This window comes from Anabrus simplex, chromosome 2 (genome assembly GCF_040414725.1).
Source record: "Anabrus simplex isolate iqAnaSimp1 chromosome 2, ASM4041472v1, whole genome shotgun sequence".
NCBI classification, from domain to species: Eukaryota; Metazoa; Arthropoda; class Insecta; order Orthoptera; family Tettigoniidae; genus Anabrus; species Anabrus simplex.
The window spans coordinates 1,224,016,635-1,224,043,754 of record NC_090266.1 but is presented as its reverse complement, the minus strand read 5'-3'; the positions used below and the strand labels follow the sequence as shown (position 1 = coordinate 1,224,043,754).

At 40.7% G+C, this 27,120-nt stretch overlaps 1 protein-coding gene across 1 annotated transcript in view; it reads right to left on the bottom strand.

Moving 5' to 3' along the window:
- Ptpmeg (protein tyrosine phosphatase Meg) overlaps nt 1-27,120 on the bottom strand; it is a 502,744-nt gene that overhangs the window by 460,793 nt on the left and 14,831 nt on the right. The window contains exon 2 of the mRNA XM_067142262.2: nt 19,971-20,022. The gene's annotated coding sequence lies outside the window, so the exon portion shown is untranslated. The remainder of the gene's footprint in view (nt 1-19,970; nt 20,023-27,120) is intronic.

The window sequence follows — 27,120 nt, the reverse complement described above, 5'->3', positions numbered from 1 at the left end:
ATTTTAGACTTTATGATGCATGTAAGTCCTATCACAAATGGCTATCATCGTCATCATCTTTATCATTATTGTTATATGAATATCTCGTGTATTTGCACCAGAAAATGTGCTAACCATTCCACATTTTCTTTCCGGTAATGGTAGAGATCTTTATAATCATGTTCGAGAGAATTTCTTCGTGGTTTATAAATTTTTCTTCTCCGTTGTAAAACCATCATAAACTCCGCCATCACGTTTTCAGCCTGATTCTATCGGCTTTAGTCACCTTCTAGGCCAGGGATGGCGAACCTATGCCACGCGTGTCACTGGGTGACACGTGAACACGTTTTCAGTGGCACGCCACATGAACATAATGTTTTTATATACGTCTTGTAGTACAGACAATACATATCTTATAGTGTTTCAAGTATAAGGAATAAATATCGAAAATCTAAATACTAGTTCCATTTGGACGTGCAATATAGCAATACTGCTACACTGATACGTCCGAAAGTCAAGTGAAATAGCGTCGTTTTCTGGTGGTTTTGTATACGGACATCGCAAACATGTTTTTGGTGCCGAAAAGAACATTAACTTAACAAAGGTGGTGACCGTATATTTCAAGAACTGTGGACAAGGGAATTCGGACTTGCAGAAAAATGTGTTGCCTGTGTTCGAAAACAATTTAAATTAAAGCGCAGTTTTGGAGACTAATCATTCAAATGTTTGTTCCATATCAAACGAATGAAGAAGGGTGTTCGCTTCACAAAATATCGAACATTACACAAACTATTTTGTATCTTCTTTCCGGCCAAGAAATAATATCAGTGCAGCTGTTTCCATATGTCTCACTGCATAGTACAGCATACATGGGAAACTGATTTCTAATGGTGAGCTCTTGAAAGAAACTTTCTTATGACGTCCGACACATTATTTGAAAACTACCCTAACAGCTAATATTTAACAGAATTAAAGGAATGCCAGCCAGCTGAACTGCTGTCAAGGATATCGTTATAAAATGAGAGAAGAAGTTTCGGAGCAGTTGAAAGCTAATTTGGATAACTTCCACATGTATGCAGCATGTTTTGATGAAAGCATGAATGTGATCTTACAGGCAAGGATAGCTGTTTCTTCTGGTTTCCTTGAGGAAATGTGATGAGTTAGAAATTAGTTAAATTGTTGAGCATACGAACTACGACAACATGAGGGAGGGGAGGGGGGGAGGTGTTGTAGGTTGTAGATTTTCCTTAAAGCAAAATAACAAGTGACACGGTCAACAGTTGAGAATAATAAACCAGACTTAAAATGACACGCTAGTTGGAAAAGGTTCGCCATCCCTGTTCTAGGCTGTCTCAAGAAATTCTGAGACCAGTCTCCATTCAGAGAGACTAAACTCCAGTTTATTCATATACATTTGGAGATGTGTCTCCGAGAGAATCCGCTAACGAGCTGTGTCTCAAGGAGCAAAGGTCACTGCTGAGACATTGCTTTTTTATTTATATACATTTGAGACATGTCTTAATATTTATGAGACAAGAGACAAGTCTCCGGTTTATTCATATCATTACAAGTGATGAAAATCATCACCCATGGTTTCTGGCACACGAATCACTTATTGTGTTTTATATGAAATCTTCTACGCTGATTTCAAATATTCTGCAATCAGAATTTCTCCATTGCACACAGTACATGCACAATCATATTTCTAGTTATTACTTTCTTAAATTATCATGTCATTAAAATCGGTTACTAATGGACATACAACAATATTTTAAGTAATTATATTTGAACCAACGGATGAGTTAGTTGCACATTTAACAGCTTTGTACTACAGCAGTGAAGGATGACTCATGGCACAAAAATGTTGTAAAACATCTCGCAGACTCGGCAATCTGTGATAGCTGAAGTCATCTCTTTTCAATTTCAAATCATTTCATTTATAACTCTTAGGTTCTTCAGTCTGCCAAAACTAATTCTGAATAAATAAATTTATAAACTACCTACAAAATAAAACATATGGTAACAGAATTATACTTTTTTTAAACTTAATTTAAAAAGAATTACAAGTTTCGTTATTGAATAATCATCAGATTCTATCAAATCACACTCAAAATATTTCTGTTTATTTCTGTTCAATTCCTTAAAAACTTGAAATTTAGAACTTATCTTAATGAAGTCCTCTCTTCTCTCCAGTCCAGAACACAACAAGGACAAATTGTCCCCACTATTACACCCTGTACTTGCGGCAAGGTATATATTGGCTAAACATGCCGGTCTATTGGTACTCTATCGAGGAACACCAAAGAAATATCCGTCTCAACCATCCAAACAAGTCAGCAATACCTGAGCACACCCTATCGTCAGGTCATGACGTCGTGTTCCAAGATGTTTGAGCTCTTACCCAAACTTAGCACTACAGGTCTAGAGGATTATACAGGAAGCTAAGGAAATACGTCAAAAATCCTAACAATTTCAACAGGGACACTGGCTATTAATTAAGCAATACGCAGGTAGTTCGCTTCCCTGTCCTTTCACTATCGTTATTTCATTCCGGTGTTTTCCAAATTTGTACATTCCTCATCACGAGGTGATTTATTCCGGGCTGTGTGTTAAGTGTCATAACGTGTGTACACTTGTTATGCCCCCCTCCCACACCGTCTCAGATCAACATCATCATCTGGTTTTCTTCATACTTTCTTTCCATTCTTCTGCTCTGTTCTATTCTATCCTGGATGTCCCCCTTTGCTCTTTATTTTATTATCTTCTATTTATTTCTTCCACCACATTCATCCCTGATTCATCTGATAACCTCTCGCTTACTTCTCTCGCACACACGGTGTGATAGGAACATCTTAATTCGAGCTTAATGTTGTCATCAGCTCCCGCTTGGAGCATACAGCAAGCCACCTGGTGACGAATGAGCGAATCACTATAGCGACCAATGGTAAAGCAGTCTTAAATTCAAACCCTCATTATTGTAGAAGTCTTCCTCGTGAACAGTCAAGATTTTCTTCTGAAGACTCAGAGCAAAGTTCTCTGTGAAACATAAAGCGTTTCCCCTTTTTTTTTTTTTTTGACACGGCATAAGCCCAAAATCCTATTTTGTGTCTACAAGTATGGGTCGTGAAAGCATCAAGGTTAAGATAATTAAGTTATCTGTGAACTTGGGAAGAAAAAAATGCAATGTGATCCAAGTCTATGCCTCACAGGTAAGATGCTCAAAAGAGGAAAAGCCCAACTTCCTTAATAACTAGGAAGAACACAGTGAGTATGAAAACCTAACTGTAATGGGTGATTTTAATTCACAAGTTGACTCACAACGAACAATATATGAATCCACACTGGGCCCTCACAGAATGGGAAATAGAAATGAAGAGGGAGAATATATGCTAGATCTAAGCATGAGAAACAGTCTCATAGTAACACTTGGTTAAAGGAAAGGGACTCCGATAAAATCACAAGATATAGCTGGGATGATAAAAAGGGTACAGTATGAGATTATATTCTGATAGATACAAATGTATGGAAGAATGTGAATGATGTCATGGTCATTCCAAATGAAGACCTTGGCAGAGACCATAGACTGCTGGCTGCAGTTATTGCAGAGAAAACACATCCCAGAGCCTGTAATAAAAGAGCCACAAAAATGACAACTTGGCAGCTTACCGAGTCCAGTGTAAAGGAAAAATTCATGGAAGGTGTCCACAGATTGTTGCTGAGTGAAGAACTGAAATTGGTAGATGAAGAATGAAACACACTAAAGAAGGTAGTGGTAGGTACAGCAGGAAAAAGTATGAGGACAACAGAGCCAAATATGAAAACATACAGAAACTGCCTGGTGGAATGACGATAGTAAAAAGCCAATCAGTGACAGAAACTGTGCAAGAAGAGCCCTATATCAAGCATGAATATGGGGAGATGAACAAGTAATACAGGAGAAGCTGTCAGTTTACAGAGAGAAAACAGCTGGCTGTAGCTGAAAAGCAGAAATGTAAGAAAGATCTAGCTACCAGAATAACACAGTATGAGAATAAGAAAACTGTTGTACAGAATCATTAAGAATAGAAGATCTGGAACTGAATCTATCCAGTCTGTAGAACGTTCTAATGGTGAGGTGATTAGGGATAAGACCAAAATATTACAGGAGTTAAAAAGGCACTTTGAAACTTCAGTGAACTGTGATGAAAATGTCACTCCCTTAGAAGATGAACCTTATGATGTTGGCAGCACAAATACCAATAGTTTGATATGGTTGGAAGTGGAGACAGTAAAACTGAAAAACAACAAGTCAACTGCATCAGATAAATTTAGTGTGGAGATGATCAAAGCACTAGGAGAGGTTGGACAGCAATGGATGTACAGAGCATGTAATACCCAATGACTGGAAGCAGGGAGTTGTCATACCATTGTTGAAAAAAGGTGATAGGAAGAAATGTACAAGCTACAGAAGTGTAACTCTATTGTCACACGGGCTTAAAATCTACGAATCCATCCTTGAGGGCAGGATTAGAAAATATGTCGAACCTAAACTTGAGTAGGAACAATATGGATTTAGACCTCATAGATCAACTATAGACCTCATTTCTGCTACCAGAATGCTCTATGAGAAGTACTGGGAGAAAGTTAAAATGCCTATCACTGTTTCTCTGGACATCGAGAAAGCATACGACCATGTACGACGCAGGCAACTATGGGAATGTTTGAGACATAAGAAAGTGCCCAATGATATCATAGCACGAGTACGATTATATAATGAAACCGAGAGTTATGTCCAGGAAAGTCAGGTTGGTTCGAAACAAAAAGTGGAGTCCAGCAAGGAAGTTGTCTTTTACCACTCCTCTTCATAATCATAATAGATGAAGTTTTAAAAGCAATTAAAAAAGAAAGGATCCAACAACTAATGCCCTAGATTTTACTGATGATGGAATGGTATGGGGCGAGACGGAAGCAGAAGTACAAGCTAGACTACATCTCTGGCATGAAGCTTTTACAACCTTAGATCGTAAAATCAGCAAAACCAAGACAGTTGGCTTGGTGATGAGTATCAACTCTCCAACTGTTCATCTAAGAATTGAAGATAAGGAGATGAGAAGATGAATATTGTAGACAACTTTCAGTATTTAGGTAGTGTTCTGTCTTCAGCCAATACCATACACCAGAAAATTAGCAAAAGGATACATAAAGCTACCACATTCTACGTAGTAAGTCAAATACTTTGGGATGAAACATTTCCCAGTTTCCAAAATCAGCTTGTACAAAATATGGTACCTACATTGACGTATGATCCTAAAGCAGCAATACTTACTAGATCAATAGAGGCAACAGGCAAGAGAAATCCAGTTCATCCGTTCTTGCCAACAAAAAACAAAAATGGATAAAATAAGAAATGTGGATATCAGACAGCAGCTTGGATTGGAAAGAAGCTTGCTGGAGAGCCTTGAAGTGAAGAGATTTCAATATTATGGTCACATGAAAAGAATGGATCCCCACGGGACTCCCGGAGCATACTTTGACCGCAGTGTTCCTGGGAAGACCCTGAAGAAGACCTTGTGATGTTTCGGAGGAGCAGATTTTCAAGAACCTTGAAATTAGAGATGTAAACTGGTGTTGCATATATGAACATCTGTGGATGGACAGGACAAACTGGAGAAGGCTCATACAAAACTGCACCCAGCTTGCTGGAGCAAAGAAATGATTATGATGATGACAATGATGAGAAACTGCCCTTATGTAAGCCCTTGTGTTTGCCCCAATGACCATCTACTGTCACTTTTCTGTAACTTAGGAGAATCAAATTTCACATCAAGCAAAATACTATGGGACTCTGGAACCGAGGATGCCCTCACTAAGCGATCACTGAAAATATTATTTAACTTTAAATTAAGTTTATTAGTAAGCGGTGTCTCTTGCTGAAGGAACACATTTAAGGAGTTGAAAAGTGGAAAGACAGAGCTGAGAAACAAAAGGTAAAGCTTAGTAGATGGATTTTAAAACTGTTCCTCAACTTTCAGAAATTCTGAATTGGCCTTGTCAGAATCAGATTCCCAGAAGAGCATTTTCCTTTTTAAAGGATTTCACTGTTCTAAGTCCCTTTATATACACTGCAGAAGAGATAACCTTCCGATAAGAACATACTTCAAACTTTTGTGAGGCTTTTTCACCAAGGACTTGCTGGCATACCTTTAAAGCATTTTGTCTCTTTGAACTGTTCAGCAAATAGTAATAAATGTTAATTGAAAACTGCTCAATATTAATATTTACAAGAACAATGCACCTCTTTTGAGCAGCTAAGTGCACAAGATGACGAGCACAGCCTTGCACACGAATATTAGGATTTTCTTTAAATTTAGAATGTCCGGCTCCATGGCTAAATGGTTAGCGTGCTGGCCTATGGTCACAGGGGCCCTGGTTTTGATTCCCGACAGGGTCAGGAATTTTAACCATGACTGGTTAATTTCGCTGGCAGGGGTGCAGTGTGTATGTGTCGTCTTCATCATTATTTCATCCTCATCACGACATGCAGTTTGACTATGGGAGTCAAATCAAAAGACCTGCATCTGGCGAGCCAAACTTGTCCCTGGACACTCCCAGCAACAAAATCTGTATGCCATTTAATTTTTTTTTTTACCTTTAGAACCACCAGTCATAGTACTTGCATTGTCACATGCAAAATCTGCGTGGTTATCCCACAAAATCTCCCTTTTTTTTTTTTTTTTTTTTTTTTTTTTTTTTTTTTTTTTTTAGTTCATCTTCCAAAACATTGAATATTTCTTTGCCTGTACTCTCATTGGATTCCTGAACAGTAAGAATTATCGTTGAAATTTGCATAGTTTCTCCATCAAAAAGCAACACAGTTAATGGGCAGAGCTTTTTTGTCATTCATATCATTAATGCCATCTGTTGCCAGGGCAAAGGGCTGGGACTTCATGAACTCAGTTACCTTTCCCACAACTGTAGAAGCCAAAAAAAAGTTTTAAGTAGCGCTCCTGTTTTTGTTCCCGCATAACCATACTTTGAAGAAATTTTCGAATTATGGAACATTTTCTTGAACAAACATATCCCATGGTCACTGCAGGCTAAAGGCAAGTTGTGTTCAACAAGAAAAGTCATAAAGAACAACTCCACGTTTGTTACCGAGCATTCACCTTCCGAAGATTAAGAAAAAATTGTTCAATTCTTGTTTGTGTTCCTCAGCTTGACTGTAACCACATGCACTTTGCTAACCACATGTTTAGGGCAGTCGTCTCATTCACCAAGCGGAACTGAAAAATCGCAGCTACACACACTATAAAACCTGTGTGAAGGATATTTTGAGGAACACAGTAAGCAGGGGCCATTCTTTTTAGTATACCTAACTAAATTTTTGAACAATTATTGGTTTCTTACTAGCGTCACTGGTGCCAGTAACGTCACCACACATTTTTCTGCACAAGAAATCGCTTTATTGTTTATATCAAACCTTTCGAATTTTGCAATACACACTTAGCATCTAATAGTAGAACAATATATGAAAATTTGGCAACAAAAAGGTAATAAAAACTTCTTAATTAGTCATACACACAGTATTCACAATGAAACTGAGCTTGCCGCCACTTAGCCACCAAAACAATGCGGAAAACCTCAATTACTTGCATGGAAGACTGATCATGTGACGAACAAAGACAACAACTCCACATGATATAGCACTTCATAGGTGGTTATTTTTCAGGTACCGGTACTGGAAGCACACACTGCATTCAAAATATTCTTAAACGGGTGACAGGAAAGGGCTTACTGATTACAGAGAAAGACGAAAATAAATATTCTGAGAATACAAGTTTTAATGGCATTATTTCTGTATCCTTTTGAACACTTCATACACTTACATTTCAAAATCAACAACAACAACAAAATCATAATTTGTGTTGTGTTTACTGGATACCCAGCAAATGACTGACATGCCTACCAACTTTCAAAAAATCCGGAAGAGCTTCAAGCGGAAAATTTTAACAACACGTGCATGCATAACAGTCTTGAAACATAATGAAAAAGGACGGCAGGGGGGGGGATTATAAACAATACAAGTCAAATACAGTAGAACTTCAATGCATCGTTCCCGGAACTGTCGTTTTCCCGTATTCATCGTTGAATTTATCCGGTCCCAAAAATGTTCCATATAAACCAATGTTAAATTTCCCCGCAGCTATCGTTTCTCGAACTATCATTTTATCGCATCGATAGTCGAAGTTATTTGTCCTCAGTCACAATTTTCTCGCACTGATCGCACGTAAGAAAAATATACGCAAAGGTTTTTTTTTTAATTTAGAGGAACTGTTCAATACTCGTAGCATATAATAGCTGCAACCTGTTACGCGAGAATGTACGAGCGATTCGGAGTTTGTAGTCTTGAACAAGGATCTTGTAGGCGGGAGTGCTGTGCGCAGGTTATTCACGCGCAAACTCACTACGACCCTCCTGGTGCCAACGGTTCTCCTCGGCCCACTCCAATTACCGAACCCTAGAAGTATTCTCATTTACAAGAATGAAAACGTAAACAGGGTAAAACTCAAATTTGCCACCATTTTCTGTGTTAGTATAGGCTGGCTAGGGCTGCCAAATTTGTTGAAAAAAAAGAGAAAATCGCGCAGTGAGCCAGATATGTTTTAATTTGTCATAGGATAATTAATCGCGCCGTACCTTGTGGAGTGAGTGGGACGCTAGAGGCCTGCTGACCGCTTTGTTGCCCTCTTTTTTTTTTTGCTAGGGGCTTTACGTCGCACCGACACAGATAGGTCTTATAGCGACGATGGGATAGGAAAGGCCTAGGAGTTGGAAGGAAGCGGCCGTGGCCTTAATTAAGGTACAGCCCCAGCATTTGCCTGGTGTGAAAATGGGAAACCACGGAAAACCATCTTCAGGGCTGCCGATAGTGGGATTCGAACCTACTATCTCCCGGATGCAAGCTCACAGCCGCGCGCCTCTATGCGCACGGCCAACTCGCCCGGTCTTGTTGCCCTCTGCCCAATAGTATTGTTACAAGCCAGACCAATAATCTTTTCTCACATCCTAATCTTGTAATTAGTTCCTAAGTTGGCAGCTTCACACAAGCCGCTGTGACATTGTTCGAGACGCGCCGCGTTGAATTTCTTACCTCTGTGACATCGTCTGAGCTGAGCTGCGGGAGCCGCGCCGTGTTAGGTGTCTAACCTATCGTTCGCAATGGGTCTATGGAATCTTTTCCTAAATACAGGTTTTCGCCTTAATATCCACGCATATCTTCAATTTGCTATAAGAGAAATGGACTTAAAGGTTTTCAATTATTACGAAATGTGTACAGAAATGTGAAAGGAAACTGCGTAAAAGTCACGCTTTTTATTTTCTTCTCGTAGGCCCATATCATGGTCGATACCGATACGTATAGTATGAGCTATATGGTTAGCAAGTGTTGGCCTTTGGTTCAAGGGGTCTTGATTGGGCTGAGGATTTCAATTCCAACAGTTCGGGGCTGTTTGTTTGCCCAATTAAACATTGGAATTCATCTTAGGTAGGGCTGCATTTTCACACGACAACTCTAAAGACCTGCACCCGGCTCCGGAGGCCACGCGCCATTATTGTTGTTTTTATAATAATAATAATAATAATAATAATAATAATAATAATAATAATAATAATAATAATAATAATAATAATGTCCCAATACAGTGCCCGATGTTTCATGTTTGTGGGTTACTGTAGTCACGTCCTAGTTCATGAACCATGGGCAACGGCTGAGTGGACTAGTAAGTGGTCCTGAGAGTCGGGATACCAGTTGCTATGGAATGGGAGTGGGCATCTTAGACATATTCTGAGTCCTGGCTCTCCTTGTGCTCAGGCGGCTAGGACTATACAATCCACCGGTGGTCCATAACTCGTTAGAGGAGAGATCCTCACTTGGACAATGTGCAAGTAGGGTAGCATCCTGCTTCACGAATCGACCAAGCTCAGAACATTTTAAGCAAGCCTCGGACCTATGGGAGTAATGGAGTCCCACTCCCATTTGACAGGCGAGGGACTCCTTGGAAACAACTTGATGAACGAAATGGAATTCGATGGGGAGCTATCAATATTAATGGGGCTTATGGAAGAAAGAAAATAGAACTGGCTGAGTCAGCAAAGAGGATACACCTGGATGTGCTAGGAGTAAGTGATATTCGGGTAAGGGGAGATAACGAGGAAGAGATAGGAGATTATAAATTGTAATTGACGGGTGTTAGAAAGGGAAGGGCAGAGTCTGGGGTAGGGCTCTTTATCAGGAATACCATTGCACAGAACACAGCTTCTGTTAGGCACGTAAATGAGCGAATGATGTGGGTAGATTTGTCAGTTGGAGGAATTAGGACTAGAATTGTGTCCGTGTATTCACCATGTGAGGGTGCAGTTGAGTATGAAGTTGACAAGATTTATGAAGCATTGAGTGATATCGTGGTCAGGGTCAACAGCAAGGATAGAATAATGCTAATGGGCGATTTCAATGCGAGAGATGGGAATAGAACTGAAGGATACGAAAGGGTGATTGGTAAATGTGGGGAAGATATGGAAGCCAATGGGAATGGGAAGCGTTTGCTGGACTTCCGTGCTAGTATGGGTTTAGCTGTTACGAATACATTCTTCAAGCATAAGGCTATTCACCGCTACACATGGGAGGCTAGGGGTACCAGGTCCATAATAGACTATATCTTAACAGACTTTGAATTCAGGAAATCTGTTAGGAATGTACGAGTTTTCCGGGGACTTTTTTGATGATACAGACCACTATCTGATCTGTAGTGAACTAAGTATTTCTAGGCCTAGGGTAGAGAAAGTGAAATCTGTCTGCAAACGAATAAGGGTAGAAAATCTCCAGGACGAGGAAATTAGACGGAAGTACATGGATATGATTAGTGAGAAGTTTCGAAAAGTAGACAGTAAGCAGGTTCAGGATATAGAAAGTGAATGGATGGCATACAGGGATGCTGTAGTAGAAACAGCAAGGGAATGCCTAGGAACAACTGTGTGTAAAGATGGGAAGAGGCGAACATCTTGGTGGAATGATGAAGTGAGAGCAGCTTGTAAACGTAAAAAGAAGGCTTATCAGAAATGGCTCCAAACAAGGGCCGAGGCAGATAGGGAGTTGTATGTAGGTGAAAGAAACAGAGCGTTACAAATAGTTGTTGAATCCAAAAAGAAGTCATGGGAAGATTTTGGTAATAACCTTGAAAGGCTAGGTCAAGCAGCAGGAAAACCTTTCTGGACAGTAATAAAGAATTTTAGGAAGGGAGGGAAAAAGGAAATGAACAGTGTTTTGAGTAATTCAGGTGAACTCATAATAGATCCCAGGGAATCACTGGAGAGGTGGAGGGAATATTTTGAACATCTTCTCAATGTAAAAGGAAATCATCCTGGTGGTGTTGTGAACAGCCAAGCTCATGGGGAGCAGGAAAATGATGATGGTGAAATTATGCTTGAGGAATTGGAAAGGATGGTAAATAAACTCCATTGTCATAAGGCGGCAGGAATAGATGAAATTAGACCTGAAATGGTGAAGTATAGTGTGAAGGCAGGGATGAAATGCCTTCATAGAGTAGTAAAATTAGTATGGAGTGTTGGTAAGGTACCTTCAGATTGGGCAAAAGCAGTAATTGCACCTATCTATAAGCAAGGGAACAGGAAGGATTGCAACAACTATCGAGGTATCTCATTGATTAGTATACAAGGCAAATTATTCACTGGCATCTTGGAAGGGAGGGTGCGATCAGTCGTTGAGAGGAAGTTGGATGAAAACCAGTGTGGTTTCAGACCACAGAGAAGCTGTCAGGATCAGATTTTCAGTATGTGCCAGGTAATTGAAAAATGCTACGAGAGGAATAGGCAGTTGTGTTTATGTTTCGTAGATCTAGAGAAAGCATATGACAGGGTACCGAGGGAAAAGATGTTCGCCATACCGGGGGACTATGGAATTAAAGGCAGATTATTAAAATCAATCAAAGGCATTTATGTTGACAATTGGACTTCAGTGAGAATTGATGGTAGAATGAGTTCTTGGATCAAGGTACTTACAGGGGTTAGACAAGGCTGTAATCTTTCACCTTTGCTGTTTGTAATTTACATGGCTCATCTGCTGAAAGGTATAAAATGGCAGGGAGGGATTCAGTTAGGTGGAAATGTAGTAAGCAGTCTGTCCTATGCTGACGACTTGGTCTTAATGGCAGATTGTGCCGAAAGCTTACAGACTAATGTCTTGGAACTTGAAAATAGGTGCAATAAGTACGGTATGAAAATTAGCCTCTTGAAGACTAAATTGATGTCAGTAGGTAAGAAATTTAACAGAATTGAATGTCAGATTGGTGATACAAAGCTAGAACAGGTCAATAATTTCAAGTATTTAGGTTGTGTGTTCTCTCTGATGGTAATATAGTAAGCGAGATTGAATCAAGGTGTCGTAAAGCTAATGCAGTGATCTCACAGCTGCGATCAACAGTATTCTGTAAGAAGGAAGTCAGCTCCCAGACAAAACTATCTTTACATCGGTCTGTTTTCAGACCAACTTTGCTTTACGGGAGCGAAAGCTGGGTGGACTCAGGATATCTTATTCATAAGTTACAAGTAACAGACATGAAAGTAGCAAGAATGATTGTTGGTACAAACAGGTGGGAACAATGGCAGGAGGGTACTCGGAATGAGGAGATAAAGGCTAATTTAGGAATGAACTCGATGGTTGAAGCTGTATGCATAAACCGGCTTTGGTGGTGGGGTCATGTGAGGCGAATGGAGGAGGATAGGTTAGCTAGGAGAATAATGGACTCTGCTATGGAGGGTAAGAGAAGTAGAGGTAGACCAAGACGACGATGGTTAGACTCGGTTTCTAACGATTTAAAGATAAGAGTTATAGAACTAAATGAGGCCACAACACTAGTTGCAAATCGAGGATTGTGGCTACGCTTAGTAAATTCACAGAGGCTTGCAGACTGAACGCTGAAAGGCATAACAGTCTATAATGATAATGTATGTATGTACAGTGCCCGTAGTTTATTATTTTGCTTCCCCACTATTTTTTATGTTGCTCGCATTTATAGTTTTCCCGCATCCGTCATCATTCTCCCCCCTGCCCCCGGAAAAACGATGCATCGAAGTTTTAGGCTAGTGTATATGTTACGATCACCCCTGAAATTAAATACTTACACAAAGTCACATCTTGATGCGTGCTCATCCGTTTTCACTTAACACTGGGAAGACTTTCCGTGATCGTATAAAACAAGGAAATAAAGCAGGATATGCCTTCCGAAAAGACTGATAATATCGTTTCTTAGTTGAACTCATTACGAACACCACTAAAAATACTAAATCGCTTAGAAATTCGTCACACAATTCCACGAATTTCAGAACTGCCGCCAATGTTACACATGCACACAAAGCCTTTCAGCTGCTACGAAGCACGACGCAGTTACTAAAGTTGTTTTATATAAGTTCACAGCCTGCTACTTTCACGGATATCTTTTCTTCAAAATCGCAGCCAGCTACTTTATTGGTAACATCTCATTGAACGAAGTAGTTGAGGTAGAACTGGTGATAAAAGCACGGTGATTATCGATACATTTACCGGTCGAATTTCAAACACTGCATCTCGTATTACCAGCTACTATCGAAAGTCAAACAAATCCGATTTGACCGCAGACAGCGAAACCACGCGCGGATATTAAAAATCCGAACAATAACGTCAAAATGATGGAAAATTCATAATTATAATGACTGAATCGAAGTAGTTGGCATCTCTGTGTATGAGATAGATGACGCATTTATTCCCTGAAAAACATGGTAAGGGCCTTCCCATGCCAGTTGGAGCTTGGGAAAGTCCGCTCAATGGTCGTATCGTGCCTTCATTCTGTTGCTCTCTATTCTCAATCTCTTCTGGACATCAGAGTGTACATCCTCTAGTAACTTTGCTAGAACAAAGCAGCACGGATCGGTAGGGACAGGATGGACTTCAGGTGGGCCAAACGCTAAATCCACCGGGAGACACAAATCTCTTCTAAACAGCAGCCTTGCTGGTGTGCATCCATGGCCTCCTGTACTGCAGACCTGTGCACCAAGAGGAATAGGGGAAGATGATGATCCCAGTCCCCCTGATGCTCACTTATGACTATTTTCAGGTTGTCCTATTGAATCGCTCCACCATTCTATCTGATTGGGGGTGTAGAGGAATGATCATGGTTTATTGGACACCCAGCAAATGGGAAAGACCTTGGAAGACTGCTGACTCGAAGTTCCATCCTTGATCAAAATGTACTTATCTCTAATTGTATGCCATATCTGCTGTGAACTCACTCATGAGGGAAACAGTTGAATCCTGCTTCAGAAGCACATATGCCTCCAGCCTTGTCATGATGTAGTCAGCAACAATGAATATATAAAGATTTTCTGCATCACTGCTAGGGAATGGTCCGGCAACATCAATTGCCACTCTCTCGAGGGCGCACCCACATTGTAAATCGTCATCGTTGCATTTTAGTGCAGTATTCTCCCATGTCAGCCTGCCATCTCACCCCGTGGGACATCTCTTAAACTTTCTCCATAGTTTTCTTGATTCCAAGGTGCCCTCCCGAAGCTCCACCATGGATTTCCTTCACGACAGCTGCCACCATACTTTGTGTGACAACCACCTGATCCCGGGGAGTCTTCCAGTCGCTGCTTTCCCAGACGCGCTTCAGCAACCCATCCCTGGACACCAGCAAATCCCACTGCGAGCAGTAAAACTTAGTTTTGAGGCCGATGTTTCCAACATTTATCCATCCAGGCCCTGGAACAAAGGTATTCTTCTACTCGGCCAGCAGTCCAATGTCCTTGTCATCCCACTGTGCTTTAATCCAGTTTCCTTCTTACAACCGCGTGCCTTTCGGGCTCCCCACGGGAGCAGCTGTACTCACTAGACTGCTAGACAGGGTCTTCTCCGACATCAAGTTTGAGTACTTGTACCACTATCTTGATGATGTCGTCGTATTTTCGGAGACCTTCGAAGAACACCTAGATCATCTGCGAGAAGTCCTCAATCGCCTCCGTAAGGCTGGTTTAACTGTGAAGTTGTCCAAGGTTGCCTTCGCTAAGCCCTCCATGTCATTCCTAGGGCATATTGTGTCGCAGTCGATCACTCTAGAACATAGGCCATCCGTGATTTCAAGCCTCCCAAGGACATCAAAGGTATTGCTAGGTTCATTGGTATGGTGAATTTCTTCAGGAAATTTATTCCAAATTTCGCCAATAGAGCGGCGCCCTTGAACTTACTTCGTAGGAAAGGCGTCAAATTTGAGTGGGGACCTTCTCAACAAGCCGCTTTTGAAGATCTAAAATTAGCTTTGTGTAATGCCCCTGTTCTGGCCATGCCCGATTTCTCCAAAAACTTCATCGTCCAAACTGACGCGTCATCGGCGGCGGTAGCTGCTGTCCTTCTTCAAGAGACTGAATTAGGGAGGCGACCCATCGCCTATGCATCTAGGACTCTATCGGCTCAAGAAGCCAAATATTCCATCTATGAGCTCGAAGGTTTGGCAGTCTTATTTGCTTTAGAAAAGTTCCGTCTCTATCTGGAACATGTCAAATTTGACTTGGAGACCGATAACCAAGCCTTAAGTTGAGTCTTAGGTAGGCCGCGTCGTACTGGTCGTATAGCCCGGTGGGCCATCCAAATTTCCGCCTTCCAATCTGATGTTAGGCATATCAGAGGTACTGAAAACGTGGTTGCTGACGGACTAAGCCGTATGTTTTCTAATGATGTAGAGACCCAGGATCTGGATGATAGTTCTTCACCTCCCGAGTCCATACTATCTGAGGTTAATGCCATTCTGACTGATGCTCCCATGTTGTTTAGGGATATTGAAAAATATCAACGTGAAGATCCGACGCTGGCTCCGATCATGGAAACCCTTTCTTCTGGGGAACATGTCGTCCCTTATGTATTGAGGAATGGTGTTTTATGTTGCCCATCGAGGCATGATCAGAAGATGAAAGTGGTAGTTCCAGCTGTCCTTGTACCAATGATCTTCAAGTACTATCATGAGACCCCATTAGGGGGGCATTTAGGCATCTTTAAAACCTGTGAAAAGATTCGTGAAATGTTCATCTGGAAGGGTATGGACAGAGAAATCCACAAACTGGTAAAATCTTGTAAATCATGTTGGCTTAGTAAACCCACCATGTCCACCAAGGTAGGTCTATTGTCTTCTCAGCAAGCATCACGCCCAATGGAACGTCTCTACATCGATTACGTAGGACCCTTCCCCCAGTCAAAGGGGAACGCCAACAAGTTCATCCTTGTATGTGTAGATGGTTTTACTAGATTTTCTTGGTTATTTCCGACTAAGCTGGCTACCGCTCAGTCCACCATTACTTGTTTAAATTCCATTTTTGCTTCTTTCGGTCCGTGTCAATATATTGTATCTGATAATGCTAAAGCTTTCACATCCAATCTCTTTCGTAAATTCTGTTTTGATCTATCCATATCTCATGTGACTACTTCGGCTTATTATCCTCAACCATCTCTAGCTGAACGGGTCAATCGTAATCTGAGGTCGGCCCTTATTGCCTATCATCACGACGATCATCCTAGGTGGGACAAGTCCTTGCATTGGTTAGCTTTTGCTTTGAATTCGGCGGTTCATGAATCTCATAAGTTTACTCCAGCTTCTTTGATGTTCAAGTTTGTTCCAAACACGCCGCGCTCTAACCTTTGGTCTCTGAGTGACATTCTACCTGAGACAATAGATCCAGATAATATTAAAGATCTTTGGAAGAAGGCTAAAGCCAATCTTAAAGTGTCTCATGAAAAGGTTAGGGAAAGATATGATCGTGGACGGAGACCCACCCATTTGAAGGTAGGTGACCAGGTGATGGTCAAGAATTTTGTTCCCGTGGGCAAGCTTGCCCCCAGATTTCATGGGCCGTGCATAATTGTAGATTTTCTTACGCCGGTCACGTTGTTATTAAGCAATCCAGCCACCGAGCGGATATTTAGGGTTCACCTGTCCCAGGTGAAACCTGTGTAATTTCCGCACTAACTTAGCTCGTTTTTATTTTTTTGTTACATTTTGAAAGAAATCTGAAGGTTATATTTTTGGTTTCATTTTGAGGCCTTCTGCCCTTGGAATTATGTTCTTTGTTTCCTAATGTTCATTGTACAACCTCCCCCGACCAGTTAAACTGCTATCCTGTCCTTGGGATGGCCATTACCACGCTCCCGTCTCTTGCTCAACCACACCAGTGGCTAATTAAAATGAAAAAAATATTTCCACGCCGCTGGCCCCTCAGCTCCACCACAAGTACTGTACCCGAAAATCATTATGGTCCAACAAATTCTGCCGCCGAGATCTTAATGTTTCAGTGCCCCCGCAGCCGCGCGGCGCCGTGCCGCTACTGGAGTAGAGCACGGGCCCGATCTACTTCAGTGAGGTCAACCAGTGTACGGCGAGCCAGAGCCCTCCTCCCGGCCAAGGCTGATGTGCGGCGCACCACCTGCAACTTGCCCGCGGTCAGTAAACGTTCGCCGCGTGTGCGACGTGCTTCAGCATCACTACCCCTCTTATGGTGCGGGAGAGCGGTATCTCAGGGTACTTGAGGGGTCCGAGCGGCCTCCTCTGGACACAAGCAGCGGCGGCTGGTCTGGCCGTCAAACTTAATCAACATTTAATGTACTTAATCAGCTACATGGACATTTCATATCAACAATTACTACATTTTTGGATTCAACTGCGATATTTGGTGGACTTAGAAAAATTTATTTTCCTTTCAAGAATTAAAAGTTTTTCCTTCTGAATTCAACTACTACAAGCATAAAGACATTACATCAAAAGTTACTACAAAGAATTTTGAAACTGGATCCAACCAATTTAAGAAAACTTGTTGGTAAATCCTTCTGCAATTAATTTCTATATCAACATCATAACTTGGACCTTGTTTTAAAACAAAATTTGGTGTTCTTCTGTGTTACCCCTTGGAGGGACTTTTGGGGGGGAGGTCTGTACCGGGCGGTACACCTCCGCGCCGCTAATTCAAACATTGCACCAGTTGAAACTCCTCTACTGGAGGAAGCCTGAACTTTAACAACCATGTTAATTCTAAAGTTTCTCAGAAGATGTCGCTATTGTAAATTTTGAAGAGTTCTGAACTGTGTCTTTTTCGATTTATATTTGTTTTCTCTGTAGTGAGAAGTGCGAACATTCTCTTCTAGATGGCACTACTGAAGAACTACAATTGTGCACCCTGGTGCGAAGTGAAGGAACTGTTTTTTGAGAAATTTTGTGTTCATAAGTTTGTTCTTTGTTAAATTCCTTTCAGTCTTTTTTTGGGTTGGCAGTATAACCCTTCTCTTTCCGCTTGTTTTGAATTTAGCCAATCCCGAATTTCTCTAATTAATTTTTGACCAATAACGTGTGTCTTCTCCGATATGGATATGCTGCTTGATCCTAGCCAATAAAATTGAGGGGGGTATGGGTAATCATTCATGAAACGTCTCGAATTTTCCGCGAGGGTATATAAACTGCTGATTTTCTTGTCTCCTGGCCACTTCAGTAACATCTTTCCTAGTGTGATTATGTAGCAGGGGGTGGGAAGCGCCTCTTTCTTCAGGCAGCAGTTCATCCATAAGGTAATGGCCTTTTAATAACTTCTTTGCTCGCTAGCTCAGCAGTTTAACCCTCAGGGCAGGTTCGAAACTTTTATCATGTAACTTTCCTTTAAAATGTAAAAGACACTTGGTAAGAAATTCTATCTCTTTAACTACAAATTGGGATAGAGAGTGCCTAACCCTCTCGAGCTCCCACTCATAGTGTTTTGAGGTGACTACGTTTTCATAACAGTTTCCCTTCTCTTTGTAATGTAATAAATTTTCCTATCGTGTCACCTCCGTAGTATGGGATTAGCCCTTGCATAAGCGGCCTAAGAGCCAAATAGGTTTTAAAAAGGTGTATTAGGAGTGCAAGTTACGCCTCCACTCATGTTGGTATTTTGGGGCCATGTAATTATCCTGTTTCTTTACTGAATAGGCCTCAGTAGGTTGGGTATTTTTACCCCTGTTCTTGTGTGCTTGGAGGGCAGCTTGAAGGTGGAGTCTGGTGTGGCCTTTGAATAGGCTTGAACTTTGAGAGCGGGTTGCTCTTTCTTAAATAGTATTTTATGTGTGCCTCGAGCAGGCTTAACTGGGTAATTGGGAGCAAATGCTCCTTGGCATGATTGGGGTTTTCTGCCCCTTTATTGAACCTTGTGTATATGTAAAGTTGGGCTCATTGCTCAGGGATTGTGAATCTGGGGCTCGAAGCCCAAAATCCATTAATAAACTGTAATTGTACATTCTTAACTTGTTGATATACAACTGAGTTCCTGTTATACTTGTTATTTCTTGATCTCGAAAAGAAAATATAACCTTTGTTAAATTTTAAATTAATTTTAATTTCGTTGTTGAGACCTATTCCATCCAGCACCTTCTTTCACCTCTGCTGTTCCACAGATACCTCGGAACATAATCCAAAATGAATTTTATATAATCCTTCCACGAGTCCATAAAACTCAACATTTTTGTAACACATTCTCACTCCTCATTAGATTGAGTTTGTGAGACTGCTGTACTTTGATTTTTGACACATGCATACTGAAATATTTATTTTCTGGAACTGACTGGACAGTAATATAAAATTCATTTAATACCTACTAAGCAGTACTTCCCTGTCGAGAATAGCCTAGGATGTGACAGTTACATGGAATCAAAAAGGACAGCAAATGACAGAGAAGAGTGGTTGCATCGACAAGTTGGTGCCTTTAGGATATGAACAAATGACTTATAAAACCATATTTTATCTTTGCATCTTGCCCAAACGATGATAATTACGGAAAGACACAAGAATATTCATTTAAACACAATTCAGCCACAGACCCTAAGGTATCTCTTAACAGAAAAAGGAAGAAATAAAAATTATAACCTTTTCAATTCATAATAAAACAAAATCACCACCTACTTTCATGATAAGCTGGACGTTAGCACTATCTGGCGTGTGGTGTTTGGAAACTCTGCAAAAGAACAGGACAAAATAAAGAAATACACAAGCAAAGCACTCTTAACAACAACAACAACAACAACAACAACAATAATAATAATAATAATAATAATAATAATAATAATAATAATAATAATAACAACATACAGGTTGTATTAATGACAATCGGTAAAATACAATATGCAAAGTACCGGTATACAGATATTTCTCCGCAGTGATGGCAAAAGTACAAAGTAAAAGTAATTGAGCTTCATTACAGTTACCAGAGAAAAAATTTACTGAATTACAATTACTAATTATTTTGTCAAAAAGTAGTCAGTAAAATCACAATAACAATCACTTCATAGAAGGTGAATCTTTAAAGAATCGTTGACATTTTTTTCTCGTGGGGATGGAATGATACCAAAGATTGCACGGAAATATACATTACTCTATTTAGTGTTATTTAGCATAGAGACATTAAGTGGCTACCAACACTAGGTGAAACTAATCAGAGTATCAAAATGATTAAAATTTTGTGTTTCACATAATTTTCAGCAAGACGAGGGGAAGAGCGTGAGCTCTTAAGTTGTTCCTGTTAGCTAGTATGGGGACTGTGAGGAATCATATGCTAGGGGCAGCACTGTTACCAAGTGTTGGTATCTGTAGTTGTAATATGTTTATGTTCAGTAGTGTTGTTCTGTGAAGGCAAAAACTTATGTGTCGTGCATTATTGTTAAGTGAAACTGAAGAGCGTGTGATATGGTGATGGTTGCATACATTCATTTATTTAGTGTTAATACCGTGCTGAGCATATAAAGTTTACAAACAACTGAGGAAGAAAAATGTCTACTTGCATCGTTCGAAACTGTAAGTATGGCAATAAAACTATGAAAATGAAGCAGAATTTTCAAAATGGGAAAAGGCAAATCACAGAAAGGAAAAAAAAAAAACCCAATTATGATATGTGTTGTGTATGCAACTCACATTTATCTGATGAATTTATAGTTAAAAGAGACTCATTTGTAATACAAGGCGAACACGTAGTAATTCCTAGAGATAGATGGAAACTGAAAACTGGCGCTGTCCCTCATATATTCCCCAATTTGCCACAATATCTCACGAAACAATTAATAATAATAATAATAACAATAATAATAATGTTATTTGATTTACGTCCCACTAAGTACTTTTATGGTCTTCGGAGACGCCGAGGTGCTGGAATTTAGTCCCGCAGGAGTTCTTTTACGTGCCAGTAAATCTACCGACACGAGGCTGTCGTATTTGAGCACCTTCAAATAACACCGGACTGAGCCAGGATCGAACATGCCAAGTTGGGGTCAGAAGGCCAGCGCCTTAACCGTCTGAGCCACTCAGCCCGGCCACGAAAAAATTAAACAAACGAAAATCACCCTGTAAAAGTCAGACATCGAAGATGGAGGGAGGTTCAAGAAACAAAACACGCAGGCCTCACCGCGAATTAAATTTCAATCCATTTTCTGAGAGTGGTGGTTCATGGTGTGGGTTACTGTAGTCACCATGGGCAACGGCTGAGTGGAATAGTAAGTGGTCCTGAGAATTGAGATACCAGTTGCTATGGAATGGGAGTGGGCAACTCGGACAAATTCTGAGTCATGGCCCGCCTTGTGCTCAGGCGGCTAGGACTATACAATCCACCGTGGTCCCTAACCCGTTACAGGAGAGATGCTCACTTGAACTATGTGTAAGTAGGGTAGCATCCTGCTTCATGAATTCACCGAGCTCAGAACATTTTAAGCAAGCCGTGGGCCTATGGGAGTAACGGAATCCAACTCCCATTTGATGGGCGAGTGACTCCTTGGAAACAACTTGGTGAACGAAATAGAATTCGATGGGGAGCTATCAATATTAATGGGGCTTATGGAAAAAGAAAGTAGAACTGGCTGAGTCAGCAAAGAGGTTGCATCTGGATGTGCTAGGAGTAAGTGACATTCGGGTAAGGGGAGATAGCGAGGAAGAGATTATAAAGTGTACTTGACGGGTGTTAAAAAGGGAAGGGCAAAGTATGGGGTAGGGCTGTTTATCAGGAATACTATTCCACGCAACATAGTTTCTGTTAGGCATGTAAATGAGAGAATGATGTGAGTAGATTTGGCAGTTGGAGGAATTAGGACAAGAACTGTCTCAATGTATTCACCATGTGAGGGTGCAGATGAGTATGAAGTTGACAAGTTTAATGAAGCATTGAGTGACATCGTAGACAAGGTCAACAGCAAGGATAGTGCTAATGGGCGATTTCAATGTGAGAGTGGGAAATAGACCTGAAGCATACGAAAGGGTGGTTGGTAAATGTGGGGAAAATATGGAAGCTAATGGGAATGGGAAGCGTTTGCTGGACTTCTGTGCGAATATAGGTTTAACAGTTATGAATACATTCTTCAAGCATAAGGCTATTCACCGCTACACATGGAAGGGTAGGGGTACCAGATCCATAATAGACTACATTTTAACTGACTTAGAATTCAGGAAGTCTCTGAGGAATGTACAGGTTTTTTGAGGATTTTTCGATGCTACAGACCACTATCTGTCCTGTAGTGAATTAAGTATCTCTAGGCCTAAAATAGAGAAAGTGAAATCTGTCTGCAAACGAATAAGAGTAGAAAATCTCCACGAGGAGGAAATTACCGAGCGAGTCCACCGTACGGTTAAGGGCGCACAGCTGTGAGTTTGCATCTGGGAGATAGTGTGTTCGAACCCCACTGTCGGCAGCCCTAAAGATCGTTTTCTGTGGTTTCCCATTTTCACACCAGGCAAATGTTGAAGCTGTACGTTAACTAAGGCCACGGCCGCTTCCTTCAGACTCCAGGCTTTTCCTAACCCATCGTCGCCATAAGACCTATCTGTGTCAGTGCGACATAAAACAAATAATAGTAATAGTAATAATAATAATAATAATAATGATGATGATGGAGGAGGAAAATAGACAGAAGTACATGGATATGATTAGCAAGAAGTTTCGAACAGTGGACAGTAAGCAGGTTCAGGATACAGAAAAAGAATGGGTGGCATACAGGGATGATGTAGCGGAAACAGCAAGGGAATGCCTAGGAACGACTGTGTGTAAAGATGGGAAAAAACGAACACCTTGGTGGAATGATGAAGTGAGAGCAGCTTGTAAACGTAAAAAGAAGGCTTATCAGAAATGGCTCCAAACAAGGGCTGATGCTGACAGGGAATTAATTATACGTAGATGAAAGAAATGGAGCAAAAAAAAAATAGTTGATGAATCCAAAAAGAAGTCGTAGGATGATTTTGGTAATAACCTGGAAAGGCTAGATCAAACAGCAGGGAAACCTTTCTGGACAGTAATAAAGAATCTTAAGAAGGGAGGAAAAAAAGAATTAAAAAGTGTTTTGGGTTATCCAGGTGAACTCTTAATAGATCCCCGGGAATCACTGGAGAGGTGGAGGGAATATTTTGAACATCTTCTCAATGTAAAAGGAAATCTTCCTGGTAGTGTCGCGAACAACCGAGCTCATGGGGAGGAGGAAAATTATGTTGAAGAAGTGGAAAGGATGGTAAATAAACTCCACTGTCATAAAGCAGCAGGAATAAATGAAATCAGACCTGAAGTGGTGAAGATATAGTGGGAAGGCAGGGATGAAATGGCTTCATAGAGTAGTAAGGTTAGCATGGAGCTTTGGTACGGTACCTTCAGATTGGACAAAAGCAGTAATTGCACCTATCTACAAGAAAAGGAACAGGAAGGATTGCAAGAACTATCGAGGTATCTCATTGATTAGTATACCAGACAAAGTATTCACTGGCATCTTGGAAGGGAGGGAGCGATCAGTGGTTGAGAGGAAGTTGGATGTAAACTGTTGAAAAATGTTACGAGAGGAATAGCATATGACAGGGTACCAAGGGAAAAGATGTTTGCCATACTGGGAGACTATGGAATTAAGGGTAGATTATTAAAATCAATCAAAGGCATTTATGCTGAAAATTGGGCTGCAGTGAGAATTGATGGTAGAATGAGTTCTTGGTTCAGGGTACTTACTGGGGTTAGACAGGGCTGTAATCTTTCACCTTTGCTGTTTGTAGCTTGCATGGATCATCTGCTGATAGGTATGAAGTGGCAGGGAGGGATTCAGTTAGGTGGAAATGTAGTAAACAGTCTGGCCTATGCTCACGACTTGGTTTTAATGGCAGATTGTGCCGAAAGCCTGCAGTCTAATATCTTGGAACTTGAAAATAGGTACAATGATTATGGTATAAAAATTAGCTTTTCGAAGACCAAACTGATGTCAGTAGGTAAGAAATTCAACAGAACTGAATATCAGATTGGTGATACAAAGCCGGAACAGATAGATAGGTTGCATGTTCTCCCAGGATGGTAATATAGTAAGTGAGATTGAATCAAGGTGTAGTTAAGTTAATGTAGTGAGCTCGCAGTTGCGATCAACAGTATTTTGTAAGAAGTAAGTCAGCTCCCTGCCAAAACTATCTGTACATTGGTCTGTTTTCAGACCAACTTTGCTTTATGGGAGTGAAAGCTGGGTGGACTCAGGATATCTTATTCATATGTTAGAAGTAACAGACATGAAAGTAGCGAGAATGATTGCCGGTACAAACAGGTGGGAACAATGGCAGGCAGGTACTCTGAATGAGGAGATAAAGGCTAAGTTAGGAATGAACTCGATGGATGAAAATGTATGCATAAACCGGCTTCATTGGTGGGTCATGTGATGCGAATGGAGGACAGGTTACCTAGGAGAGTAATGGACTTTGTTATGGAGGGTAAGAGAAGTAGAGGGAGACCAAGATGACGATGGTTAGATGCAGTTTCTAACGATTTAAAGATAAGAGGTATAGAACTTAATGAGGTCACAGCACTAGTTCCAAATAGAGCATTGTGGCGATGTTTAGTAAATTCACAGAGGCTTGCAGACTGAACGCTGAAAGGCGTAACTGTCTATACTGATAATGTATGTATGTATGTTTCTGAAAGTGCTAAACAAAATGAAATTGGTTCAGACACAGCTAAGAAGACAATAAGTTCACTTACAAAAAACTAAAGCGACAGGGACATAATGTAATTACTATGATATAGATGTATAGATATATGATAGAAATATTTGTCTCAAATGAGTAAATTTATAATAAAAATGTAATTGGTCCTTTATTGGACATTATAAATTTTCCAGCTAACTCACTCCTAGTTGCTAGCGTTTCGCCTCAGTGTGCTAAATTGGACTCATCAGTTGGTAAATAGCACACCCACCAAGACGCATGGCTAGTGCATACCGTGGAGGTCACTGCATAGTTTACTTGGAGCTACCGGCAGTGCCAATACACTATGAGAGACTTCGTCTCATTTTCAAAAATTCTTGCCTGCCTGGCCATCAGATGATGTAGATGTTGATTCTAATAGAGAATCTGAAATATTTGTCCAGAATGAGCAAATTTATAATACCAATATAATACACCTGGAGCAAATCGGTGCCATAATTATTGGTTTCACCTCAGACGGAAGTCAGTCTAATAAAAAGGTGTGGAAATGGTTAGGGATAAATAGAAAATACCGGTAAGGGAAGGTCATGTGCTCAATTTCTTATCCTTTTGATTCTAGTAAGAGACTTTGGGTCTTTTCAGATGCTGTACATATAATTAAGTGAATCAGAAATAATTTCCACGACAAAAAGCAAGTCTATTACAATAACCAAGTTGTAGACTTTAAATTCTATTGACAGGTTTTTGAAATTTGCAGGTTTGAAAGTTTGCCAAAAGCTAACGTCTGCACATATAGAACCCATTCATTTCATCGCATGAATGTGAGACTAGCTTTTCAGTTACAGTATTTAGTAATTCTGCTGCAAACGACAAAGATTTTTAGACAGATAAACTATGAGGGATTTGAAGACAGTGAACTGACAGAAACATTCACTAGGGAATTAAATATCTTAATAGATGTATTAAATACTTCTATACCAGCAAGGGCTCTCTTGTAAAGATTCAATAGAGCATCAAACCTTAATAAAATGGAGAGAAAACCTCACTGGGAAGAGTAATACTTTTGCTTCAGAAAGAACTCTTGAAACCCTAAGAGTAACAATCAAGAGCACCATACAAGTGTCCAAGTATTTACGGAATAATGAATTCCGATATGTGCTCACAGCCAAATTTAATCAAGATCCATTAGAACGGCACTTTGGTATATCAGATCAAAAATTAGATGGATGGCTTTTCCGGCGTTTGCTCTATAAACCAGCGCTTCGTCTTAGGTCCGACACCAGACTCTTCAGAGTGGGACGTGTCAGACCCTACCCACTGACGCTGGGGTATTACGATCATTAAGTTGTGAAGACCACATTTCAACAACAGATTTTCTGAATTTACACATATTGCAGTTAATTTATATTCCAATAAAGCCTGCCCTGCCATCGGGTAGTAATTGTGGGCCCAAATTTGAACTAAATCTGACATCATTCATCAATAAAATGAGAACATAGGCTAAGAAGACAGAAGAGACAAATAAGGCTGTAGTAGAAAAAGCACAAAGTAAAATAAGGCAAGCTCTAGACCAGGGCCATCCAGCCATTGCGCTCCGAGAGCGCGCCCGCGCTCGGGGAGCACTGAGCAGTCAGACTAGCGCTCCTTCCCCTACCACCACTACAGTGTGGCAGCAAGGAGACCTGAGACGGACGATGTTCGGACCGCGCTGACTAGATACAGCGTGTACGCAGAGTCGTGCATCCGACGGCTTTTGTGGGTTTGTTGACATACTGATAGGGCTGTTTTGCTATAAATATACTGCATATACAAATCGAGAGGTACTCCGATGTATGGAATATGCAGGAAACTAAATCAGGTGCTAACCCGTCAAAGCCCAAACACAGTGCGGGAAATAAAACTGTATTTCCTTTCAGATTATGTTAGCTACACTACAAAAAACAATGCAAAACCAAAAATCTGCAGGAAACGTGGTCCACAAAGAAAATATAAGGGTGTCACCTATAGGTGACATTGGTCAGTATAGTTACAGTTCGCAGCTTGCTGGTAGCCTACATTCAAGTGTGAGGACAATTGCTGCCCCTAACGCATATTCGGACTGTCCCGGATTCGGAGCCGATTTAGACCCTTGGTAAGGCTC